This window comes from Neophocaena asiaeorientalis, unplaced genomic scaffold, assembly GCF_003031525.2.
Source record: "Neophocaena asiaeorientalis asiaeorientalis breed wild unplaced genomic scaffold, Neophocaena_asiaeorientalis_V1.1 scaffold5, whole genome shotgun sequence".
NCBI classification, from domain to species: Eukaryota; Metazoa; Chordata; class Mammalia; order Artiodactyla; family Phocoenidae; genus Neophocaena; species Neophocaena asiaeorientalis.
In genome coordinates this window covers 8436400-8448946 of record NW_020174698.1, presented here as the reverse complement: position 1 = coordinate 8448946, position 12547 = coordinate 8436400, and the positions used below count along the sequence as shown (strand labels likewise).

At 42.2% G+C, this 12547-nt stretch overlaps 1 pseudogene; it reads left to right on the top strand.

The window, feature by feature from the left end:
* Positions 1 to 273: 273 nt before the first annotated feature.
* On the top strand, positions 274 to 3983 carry LOC112409174 (ADP-ribosylation factor-related protein 1-like; annotated as a pseudogene).
* The last annotated feature ends 8564 nt before the right edge of the window (positions 3984 to 12547 follow it).

Here is a 12547-nt window from a genome sequence, read left to right as displayed (position 1 = left end):
TGTGACCTTAAGGCAACTACTTTACTGTTTTTTGCTTTTTTGTTTTTAGAAAAATCCAATCTCTTGGTTAAAGTACATTCACAGTGGATTATTTTCTTCTTTTCCCCATCAGTTCTCAATACAAATGCAGTACATTTCATAAAATGACAGCACACACTGCTCTTTTCAACACTTTCAGAAATACATTTAGTGGTGTTTGTGGATGACAAAATGATGTCAATGCATTTATCCGTCTGCCTTTCTACTGAACTGTAGATCAATGCAGGGCATTTGATGTATACCATGTATTATAAGTGCTGTCCTCAACACTTCTGAAAATGGGTTATACCAAAAGCTTTAAGCATGAATTCACGACACTCTATTTAGAATTGGAAATCCACAAATTTCAGACTAGCTTATTCTATATTGATTCTCCTGTGGAAGAGATATAATGTTTAGAGACTACGTTGGCCAGAATTTTCTCTCTTAAAAAACAAGCAAACGAATCAAATAGCAAAAATCATTTTTTGTTTCAGAGAAACCCTTACAAGTGTTCCTAAGAACAAATAAATAAGACTCATCAAATAGGACTTCTATTTCTACTTCTGTTTATGACGTGTGATATATACATGCATGTATATGTATATATACATACATATAGACATGTGTCTATATGTATGTCTATATGTATGTATGTATATACCACACACACACATACAATTTTGAAGGTGCTGGAGAACTGCTAAAGCACAGAACTTGAGGAGCCAGGTCCTACAGCCACCACATAAGCAGTCCAACCGCCCTGAGGCCAGCATGCTGTAAGAAGCCCAAACTAGACCACATGCAGAATCCATATGGAGGTACTCAAGACTACATGAAGAGAGAGGCCCCAAGATTACATGAAGAGCCAGTGCCCAGCTGTTGCAGCTTCCACTGTTCTTGCTTCACATCACTGACTGCAACTTCATGCAATACCCTGAGTTGAACCTTTTCAAATTTTTTACCCACAGAAACTGTGAGAGATAACAAAATGATGATTGTTGTTTCAAGCCACAAAAAGAAAAAAAAAAAAAAGGAGATGGAAAACATACTTCCTTCAGGGAATCTGCCAATTTCTGGAACACAGTGAGAGACCAAGGTTCTGGAAAATGGGTCTAGTCAGGGGGTAACTGAACAGAGGCAGAGAACCCACAGAGAACTTCTGAAAATATCAAGGTGCTGAAGAGACAGAACTCGGAGTTCAAGACTGCCATGCAGCCAATATTCAAAACTAACAGGTAGGTTTTACATTTTATCAGCTGCTGCTTTCACATAACATGCACAAAAATGGCTAAATGGAAAAAGACTGATCATAGCAAGTATTGGTGAGCATGTGGAGTGACTCAAACTCTCATATGTTTAAAGTGTTACAGACACTTGCACGTCTATTTGGCATTCAATACCTACTAGTGACAAACGTGTATATTCCACTCCTAGATATAAACTTGGATATACACTTAGCAGAAACAACTACATATGTTCATGAAAAGGCATGTACACTAGTGCATAGCAGCACTCTCCTTAATAAAGTAAAAAAGGAAACAATTCAAAGGTTCAGCACAGCAGAATGAATGAATAAATGATCTTACATTCATACAATGAAATGCTATGCAATAATGAGAGTGAATGAACTCCTTCTACATGTAATAGCACAGTTTAATCTTACAAACATTATGTTGATTGAAATAAAGCCAAACACAAAAGAATTCCTTCTTTATGATTTCATTTATATAAAGCTCAAAAATAGGCAAAACTAATCTATACTGTGAGAAGTTAGGATAATGATTACCTTAGAAAGCATAGTGACTGGAAGTGGTCATTAGTGGGGTTCTGGGATGCTGCCAATGTTCTATTTCTTGATCAGGTTGCTGGTTATATGGGTATTTTCTCTTGGTGAAAATTTATTGAGCTGTACCCTTATGATTTGTGCATATCTCTAATAAGCTATATGTCAATAATTATTCTTTTAAAAATAAGATCTTGCTCCTATACTTTCATTGGTTTTCATTCTGGGAACCCTCCAGGTTTTCAGTGAAGAGCTATGAACTATCCCATCCTGGCTCTGGCAGGTGGAGGAAAAGTCATCATTTTGAAATACATCTGGAGCATTCTCTATAACAAAGGCCTGCTCTCCAGGGAAAAAGACTCTACCAGCAACTTACCCTATGTAGAAGGAAGGGTCTTCCCCCAACTCCAGCTCCCTCTAGCCTTCCTGTCTCACCTAAGGGGGGAATGGAGAAAGCAAAGAAACACTTATGAAAGTCAAAACCCAGGGACACAGGCCCACTAAATGACTGACTTTTTTTTTTTTTTTTTTTTTTTTTTTTTGTGATCCGCAGGCCTCTCACTGTTGTGGCCTCTCCCGTTGTGGAGCACAGGCTCCGGACGCGCAGGCTCAGCGGCCATGGCTCATGGGCCTAGCCGCTCCGCGGCATGTGGGATCTTCCCGGACCAGGGCACGACCCCGCGTCCCCTGCATCGGCAGGCAGACTCTCAACCACTGTGCCACGAGGGAAGCCCATGACTGACTTTTAATCATAAGATTATAGATCACTTTTCCACCCACACACCCTACTACCACACCAACAGGACTCCAGTATAATAACAATAGATAACACTGAAAGAGCTGCAAGGTGCAGACTTTGTCTAAGGAGGAATTCTTAGGGAAGCTTCCAAAAACAGGGAGACAAAAACAAGTACACTCCAGGAATCTGAAGCCAGTGGCACCTACGGCTAGAGCAAACATTAAACACAGCCCAACTTCTAGCCAGATTAACATAGAACCTCACACTAAGGGCCTGTTTATAATTCCTATTACCTCATGCCTGACCTTAAACAAAAAAAAAATCACAAGACAAGCTAAAAGGCAAGAAAAAGGAAGATTTCCAGGCTAGACCAATATATATTTTTAATATACAGTATAAACTCTCTCCTGAACAACTGAATTAATCTACTCAATTCAAGGTAATTTTTTCTTCATTGGGCAAAAGGCTTAGTTATCTGTTTGAGTTATAAATAGTATCAAACTTTTGGAGATTGTAATACTGAATTTAATTAACACATTTTCCGCTAACATGCTGAATAACATTCTTTACCTCAGATCTCTGTTCAAATGCCACCTCATCCGTGAGTCCTTACATCACTTAAAATAGCAGCACTTCTTCACACTCCTGATCCGCTCCCCGTTTATTTTTCTTCATAGCACTAATCTTTCTCTGACACATTATAAATCTTATTCGATTGTTTATTATTTCCCTCCCCCCGCTATAACATAAGCTTCACGACGGCTGATTTGTTCATTACCTCTCCCCAAAGTTCCTATGGCAGTTAAGTGGTAAATATATGTTAAGTAAATGAATAAATATACACTCCATCAACATTTATTTATAGTGAAATAAAGATACCAGGTTATACGATGGTGGCTCACACTGATTGAATTCTTACCGTGTACTCAGAACTGTGCTTGGGACGGCCCACGTGCCGTCAGGCGCAGGGTCTGTGCGTCAGGCACGCAGTGGCTCCAGTGGCCCGGGGTGGGTGCAGGATGTCAGACCTGTACAAGGTCATGCTTCTGAAGGACCAGCACTGCATCCTGATCCTGGGTCTGGACAATGCCGTGAGGACTACTGTCCTGGAGCGGTCAAAAACCTGGTTTCATAAGAACTCCAAGGGGAGGAGTCTGTCCAAAATCACCGCCACCGTGGGTCTAAACATCAGCACTGTGGACGTTGGAAAGGCTCGCCTCCTGCTGTGCGGCTTAGCCGGGGGGCAGGAAGAGCTGCAGTCATTATGGTACAAGGACCAAGCAGAGGGCCACGGCGTCCTCTATGTCATGGGCTCCACGGAGGAGAGACTGTCCGAGTACAAGCGTTGGAGAAGATGGTCACGAGCGAGGCGCTGGGCGGCGTCCCCATCCTGGTGCTGGCCAGCAAGCAGGACGTTGAGACTTGCCTCGGGATCCGTGACATCCAAACTGCGTTCAGGGACTGCACCTCCAAGATCGGGAGGGCGGGACAGCCTGACCCAGGCCTGCACGGCCCTCACAGGCAAGGGGCTGCGCGAGAGCGTCGGTGAAGTGCGTCGTGCGGAACGTGCGCCGGCCGCCGGGCGGCAGGACGTCACGCAAGCGCAGCCGCGCCCTCTGGCGCCCACCGCTCATCCCCAGAGCCGCACGAGCTCCTACCCGGCCCGCGCCACCCATCCTGGGGCCTGGGGTCGCTTTGCCTTTTGGTTTTTCCGTTTGCTTTGTTTAAAAAAAAAAAAAAAGTGTGTTAAACAGCTATAGCTTTTACATGGATTACCTTATTTAAGCTTCACAACAACTCTCTATGTAGGTACTATTATCTTATCCCTTTTGCAAATGAGAAAGCCAAAGAACAAAGAGCTAAATTATCCACCGTACCCCAGAGATAAATTGAATTTTTTTTATCTTTTAGAATTTTGTCTAAATTACCAACCTTATACGTCACAAATTATAGGAACCCACTCAGCCTAAAGAAGGGCCAATATACACAACTCTGAGGGACTTTTTTGAAGGTATGTCAAACAATCCTGCCATCATCAGACCATCACCCACATCCAGAGAAGACCAGAAGTTTGGAAAGGGTTTCTTGGAAGTAAAAATTGTTGTCTTTTCAGATAGTCATTACTAGGTTGAAGAAAAGGGCTGTGGTTTTTCCCATCTTCCTTTCTTCTTTCTGCATCCCTCTTCTCCTCAAGAGCTGGGCTGCCCAAGAGAAGAATCCAGAGATGCTCATCTCACTCCCATATTTGCTAAGCGTCAGAAACTCATAGACCCTCCCAAGCTCACTGCACCAAGCTGGGGTGCAGTGAGAGAATTCTCAGTAGCTTAACCTGTGTCCTCTGGAGTTTGAGAGCATACACAGACATAGAATCATATATCTACCTCGTATCTGGATAACGCTGAAGTTCAGTGAAGCAGCCCCTTAATGCAGGGCCTGAAGGTAGGGAGCCATAAACAGTCACAACTCCCAACAGTTTGCCATGACAGAGCCAGGATGAATCTATGTTGAAGGTCCCCATTTATGAAGGTGGATGGCTGGTACAGTGGAAGCTCAAAAGTTAGAGACTGTGGAATAAACCCACCAGGTGTAGGGTCTGAGTTGGGCATGACAGGATGTCAGCCAGAGAGGACATCGTCGATATCATTAAACCATGCAGTGCAGAAATCCCCACAACTCCGCCAAAGAATGAAATGCAGCACAAGCTGGCATTTGGATGGCTGTCCCAGAGCAGGCAACCTATCAACAGTAACCAAGAGAAAATAAAACTGCAGGACTGGGCTTCCCTGGTGGCGCAGTGGTTGGGAGTCCGCCTGCCGATGCAGGAGCCGCGGGTTCGTGCCCCGATCCAGGAGGATCCCACGTGCCGCGGAGCGGCTGGGCCCGTAGGCCATGGCTGCTGGGTCTGCGCGTCCGGAGCCTGTGCTCCGCAATCAAAAAAAAAAAAAAAAAAAAAAAATTGCAGGACCAAAGAAGTAAAAAGTAAATTAAAAGCTTACACTTTGGTTCTAATCTCTCTTCTCCTTCACCGTGCTGCTTCGGATTTCTTTCATGTCAGGTAAGAGGGAGGAGGAATAAATGAATAGGTCCTCCACTAATTCAAGACCACAAGCCCCAGGTCAGTGTGAGTTAGGATAGGGAAGGGAGTTGCTTTTAAAAACTGGATTAAGTTGTAAGTCATGTTGTAGTCTGATGTGGAACTTATAACACATGAACTCCTTTTAATTGAAAGTTCTCAGGAAGCTATGACACCTGTCTGCCCTTCTTCATCAAGGCATGAAGACTAGATCAAACCAAACAGGTTGAAAGCAATAGTGAAGAAAAATTAAACTTTCCTGCTTGTACCCTACCAAGATTGGATTATTCTGTAAACATGTTACAATGATAGCACTCATACTTTATCTAGCCTTAATATATCCAAAAATAAATAATTAAAAAGGAATATCACATAATCCTCATGATCTCTAAAAACACTGAAATATGGCAAAATCTGGACTAAGAATCCATTTCCTATTTTGGTACCAAGGGTCTAGATTTGTAGTGTCAGTCCTGGCATAAATGGGTTATTTTTGACACAGATTCCACAGTTAATCTCAGTGAACCAGTTTGCATCTGCCCCAACAGCAATATGCGGAATCCGAAATATGCGGTAAAGACTAACATGACACAATAGAGAAGACACAGTGTATCTAATCTGCTAAAATACCATAAGATTATCAGGATTATGTATGAAGGGATAGCAAAACACCTACTTAGACAACAAAATAATAACCACAGTCATTGATTGAGTGATGTCAGTCACCATACAAAGTACTTTTCTTAGCTCCTTTAATCCTATCAACCCATGAGGTAGGTTCATTACCTTTCCCATATATTTAAATATGAGGAAACTGAGGCGTAGGGAAACTTAAAAACTTGTTTGTCATCCAGCTATTAGGTGGCAGATAGGACTTGAAACCAAACATTTAGGATGCAGTCTATGCCTCCTCTAATTTTTATGTAAAAGAGATGTCTCAAGTGGCAAAATGGAAATACTTAAAATTCTTTAAAAGTGGTTATGAAATTATAAGAGAGTTCCCCTGTGTTTCTTTAAGAACCAGAACTCCTAGTGTCAGAGGTATCAGTTTTGAAAAATTTCCTCTGCCCAAAGTTGATTAGAGCATTATTATAAAATCTTCAGTGCTTGTCTTTTCTGGGTCTTCAAACCCGGTATGGTGGGCAGGGATTTCTTTAAAGTCAAATTTAGCTGGAGGGGAAATATAAATCATTAAAGGTGGACTGGCCCCAAAGGCTTAGTGCTTCTGTTCTTTTATCTTTCCACTTCTTGTAATACAAATATTATAAGATTACAAATTTCTGCATGTTTTCCTTTTTTTAAAAGCCTAAATATATATTGATTTCATATCTTGATTATTACTTTAGTAACTTTTAGTAACTTTAGTAACTATTTTCACACTTTTGATTATTACTTCAATTGAAATAAATATTAAGGGCTCAAAACTAATGCATTCATTCTCTTAGCTACTAGGAGTGTTGCTGCCAATGGCTCTCAGCTGAGTTCGTCTCTAGAAGTATCCTTGGTTGAAAGAAATAGCCTTAGTCAATATTAAAACACTTCCTTGAGGGCTGCTTGAATTTAATGAGTAGTCAAAGTTGTGGTAAAAATTTCTTGGTCCTCCTGACTCAACTGAGACAATTCTGAAGGGCTATCCCAGTTTCAGAAACCTCCATAGGATCAGGTGAGGCCTCTGTTACAAATAATCACAGTTCAGTTTCATCCTCTGCCCTATTTTGCCTTCCTCATCCCTCATTTGTGTTGTTCCCCAGTAAAAGCACTCCCCAATAAACCTGCATGCAGATGCTAGAGTCTTAGAATCTATTTACTGTGGAATTTAACCTGAGAGATTTGGTACTAGGAGTATACCTAGGAAGCAAACTCAGAAATGTGATTTTGGATCCAGATCCACTGCTGGCTATGTGGCAATAAGGACCCTATCATTTGCAGTGCAATTCTTCGAATATTTACCAATGGTGAACTGGAATGAGATACTGGTGAAATAGTGCAGACTGCCATGTCACCCATTACCATTGCACCAACACTCTTCTCTCATCGAGTAGCAATAGCTAAGTGAGAAGTGACCATGTAAAATTGGAGGAGGAAAGGCCAAGCTAAATTCATAAATTGGTTGACCCAGCCTATGGGTATAGGCTGAAAATAGACAGCTATTTCACTACAGTCCCACTTAGTGGTGGCCCTGAAAGACAGTGGCTAGAGAAAATTATAGCACTCAGTAAAGCTTTGGGCAGTGCTCCTGGTCATTGACTTTGTATGGAAAGAGAAATAGTCATGTATGAATATACATTGATTCATGGACAGTGACGAATGGCTTGGCTATTTGTTTGGGGCCCTGATATGAGAAAAATTAGAAGACTGCAGGTAAAGATATTTGGGAAAGATGTATTGGCTATATTTATCAAGGGGGATACGGAGTATGAAGATCCTTGTATTGTATATTAATACCAGAGAATATCCACCACAACCAAGTGGACAGAATTCAACAGCTAATTGATGCTTACACAGTCTATGTCCTTAGCCACTGGCAGATGTCCAATCTGACAGCAACTGAGACCAATACTGAGCCTCCAATATGGTACAATCCCTTGAGGAGGTGAACCAGTCATGTACAGTCAACCAGTACATTGGATTCCTTCTACACTGCAAAAACCAGTGATTTATATTGACTGGAACAAACAATTATTCTGAGTACAGGTTACCTTTATTGCTTTCAGGACCTCAACCGGTATCACTATACAAAGATTTACAGAGTTTTGATTTACCAACATGGGATCCCTCAAAACAACAAACAAAACCAGAGGAAACATTTTAAAGAAAAAGTGGTCCAGTCATGAACACATGGTCATGGGTTCCATTGGTCCTGTTACATTCTGTGTTACCCGGAAACTACCAGCTTGGTGGGGTGATGGAATGTGCAGATGAGACACCAGCTTGGATAATGGGGCACCATCCTTCATGATATGACACATCCCCAAAATCAACATCCTTTATGTTGTGCTGGGTCCCCAATATATAAACACCTGGACACAGGAACCAAGGGGTGCAGGCAAGAGTGTCTCTAATGATAATCAATCTCAGGGATCTACTTGGAGTTTTGCTTCCTAGAGCTTTAACTCTAGACTCCATGGCTCTAGATATTCTGGTTTCCAGACAGAGAACCTTTCCGCCAGAGGACACAGTAAGAGTCCCACCAAAATTTAAGTCAAAATTGACCCCTGGACACTTCAAACTTCTTGTACCCAGAGTTCAGCAGGCAAGCAATGGTGGCACCATCATGGCAGGTATAATTGATCCTGATATTCATAGGGAGGCAAGGCTGCTTGTTCATAATTGGGACAGGGAAGAATTCATTTGGCATCCAAGTGGTCCACTGGGGCATCTATTGGTTCTCCTATGTTCATTATTGACAGTAAGTAGTCAAGTACAGCAGTTATTGCTTGGGAAATGCACAGGACTAGGGGCTCTCATCCCTCATGGATAAGAGTCTGCATCACTCAACCACATAAGCCATCAAGACCAGCAGAGAGCTAGTCAATGGTGAGGTAAATCTGGAATGAGTAGTAAAGGAGGGAGATGATGTATATCCCTGAACTTAGCTGCAGCAGTGGGGTCTTCAGTTTGTGCTGTTAACTGTTCTCTTGCATGTTTTCCTGGTAACAGAGGCCAACCAGAATCCTGGAAGAGCTGATTTCAGATAGGATAAATTCATTATGTGAAGTAAATGGATACAAGAGACACACAGGGGTAAACTGTAATAAATGCTGCGGCGTACCTCCCAGATCCCTCCTTGGAGCCTATGTGCCCATTCCCCAGTTGTCAGAAGTGTTGACTATTGACAGCTCTTAGCTGAACGCTTCTCTGAGAATTACCCTTGGTTTGTGGAAACTTCCTCATCCAAGGTTACGTCCCTTCCCTCTGGGTAGCCTGGTGCCAGTGACTGGTTGATGCAGGGGTACAAAACCTAACCTCTTTGCCTCAGTCGGGGCAACCTGCAACTCTGAAGGGCCATCCCAGCTCTGTTGTAACTGCATCATGGTTAAACTTTTCCCTCTGCTCAATCCTGCTTTCTTCACCCCTCTCGTATGCTGTTCTCCAATAAACTGCTTGCGTGCATGTCTCTCAAGACCTGCGTGTCAAATTTCAATTAGCATCCTTTTCTTGCCTTCTTCATGAGATAAGATTGCCAGTGCTGGATACTGAAGACACAGCCTAGGAGATGTGGCAGTTACTCATCTAATATTAAAAAGTGCCATAACCTATTTCCTTTGAAACCCCCGCAGCGGCTCTTGTTAATATGAAACAATGTAAAGTCTTTACCAAAGCCACCAATTTCCTGTATCTTTAAGCCTCGTCTCATTTCAAGAACCACAAAAACACTATCATTAACAAAAGCCAGCAGTATTCTCAACCTAAATTCAAATTCAGTTTGTTTACTACAAAAACCATCCCCAGAAGTGTCGTTATGGTTGTCTGAATAATGTTTCATTGACGACAAAATAAAATCAAAACCCTTGCAATGGTAGGTTCTCCACTTTGTCTTTAAATTAATCTCCACTATACTCTGCTCCAGCTACACTGGCTGATATACAATTCACTAAGATGTCTTGCGCCATTGTTGGAGTGCCCTCCTCTCTCACCACTCTCCCACCCGCTAGTGAATCCCATCTCTCATGTCATCTCTTTCATAAAGTTTTCATGACCAACAGAGGTCATGAAAATGTTTCCCATAGTTCATGGGAGAAAGACACTAATCCTTAACACAGCCTAGAAGCTTCTGCATTATATGGCCTTTCTCTCTCTCTCTGTCCAGCTTTCTCTTGCATGTTGCTCTCGAAGTTTCAGTCCTACTGGCATTTTTCTCTTTATAGCACCATATTCTTCGTTCTAAAGTGTTATTTGCATGCCAGCCCTCATTCCTATAACACTTCTTCTGGCCTGAAAGTTCCAGTCCTTTGCCTGGTTAACTCTTATTCTTTCAGATCTAAGATCAATCTTCACTTCCTCAGGGAAACTTTACCTGATTTCTCAGAATAGGTAAGAATTCCTTTATCGTATGCTCTCACAGAACACATAATTCCAGTTATGGCAGCAGCTATGTGCTAGTTACTCTCTTTCCCTCAGTGATTCAGTACTTTTCTTATTGGCTCAGAAAGGTTTGGGTAGAAGATCAGAAATACTTAATGTAGGTACTTCCAGGAAGAAGGAATTAAATATGGGAATGCAAAGCCCACACAAGTCTTTGGAAGGGTGGGAAGAGTGAAGCCTAGGGGAAAATGCCATTCAAACTCAGGCTACGATAAAGTACCGGAGTCCCTTGTGATTTCTGCTGGAACTTTGTGGCTAATTCACAAGAGGAAGCCTAGAAGCTGCTAGTGACACCTCCTATCAGCTGTTTGCCAAAGCTCATGATGTTTCCGAACACCTCATAGGAGAAAACTATCTTCTGCTTCTTTTCTTCCTTCTAAATCTCCTGTGAGAACCTCTCATTAGTGGGATCTAGTCTACTAGGAATTTTGGGCAACATAGTTTCCAGGCTTCCAGATCAGAGCCAACAAATTTTTTCTGTAACGGGCCAGTTGGTGAATATTTTAGGCTTTGTCAATGTAGTGTGAAAAGTAAGTACAGAGAGACACTGAAATTTGAATCTCAGATAGTGTTTGCATGTTATAAACTCTTATTTTTCTTTTGATTTTTTTCCCCCAACCATTTACTTTTTTTTTTTTTTTTTTGGTACGCGGGCCTCTCACTGCTGTGGCCTCTCCCGTTGCGGAGCACAGGCTCCGGACGCGCAGGCTCAGCGGCCATGGCTCACGGACCCAGCCGCTCCGCAGCATGTGGAATCTTCCCGGTCTTCTGGGTCATAGGCCTAAGTGGCAGGTCACCTTGTGTAAAAGCTTGGACTTGCTGCAGACCCTCTCTTGCTCCACATATCTCTTGCCACAGGAAGCCTTACAAGTTACCTTGTAGATGGATCAGAGCAGTATGCCCAAATATAATGCCTTAGATAAGCTAAGTCCTAGGCCTCTTTCCACTGTGGGCTGTGCAAAGTGAGGCAACTTGTCTCTCATCTAAGAGGGAATGTCTTGATATTTTTATACCATTGTCCTACTAGAAACTTCATAACATCAGAGGTCTGTGAACTTTCACATGGTTGCCTCCCTTCCTCAGCTACGCTTTTTCTTCCTAAGGCATCTGGTTATTAGTTTCTTCCTGATGTCCCAACATGATATCCTGTTCCATGTCAAGGTAATCAAGGTCCCCCCAGACCAGAATATCAGCTGTTCAAAGCCATGGTCTGTGACAATGATGAAAAGAGCTTATACCAGAATGTAAATCAATGCACTGCTCCCTCATCGAAAAAGTCTGGCTAAGAAAAAATTGTCAGCTGAAGAGAACAGTGTACTTAGTGCCATAGTTCACATTCTGGAGCAAGCTCCCTAATTCATTGGGAACATGTAAGAAACATGGACCAGAAACCAGATCACAAATGACACTTGGTGAGGATCACTGCTCTAGTCTAGACTATAATATGACAAAGATCAGACATTGCTTTGATAAAAGACAGCAAAGGTGTACTGCTGAACCCCTGGGCAAAGGTGAGATGTTGCAGGTTATACTTGCTGATGGAAACTAAAGGAAAGACATTTGCTAGTTCAGTAGGCACATATCACATGCCAGAGGCAGATTTGTTTTAATAAAGATACCAGCTATTGTTTGCCTCATATTACCAAGGTCCCATTTCCCCTTGGTGAAGAGTTCATCCACGCACTCATCAAATGTATAAATGACCTAATTCTCTAATCCAATTTGATGGACTGTGTCTTAGGGCAACTTCTGGAACCAGTTAGTGTATCAGTCAAGACTTGGACAAGAAATAGATGGTGTAGTCAAAGAGTAAATTGAAAGATTTAAAAAAAAGACTCTTTACAAG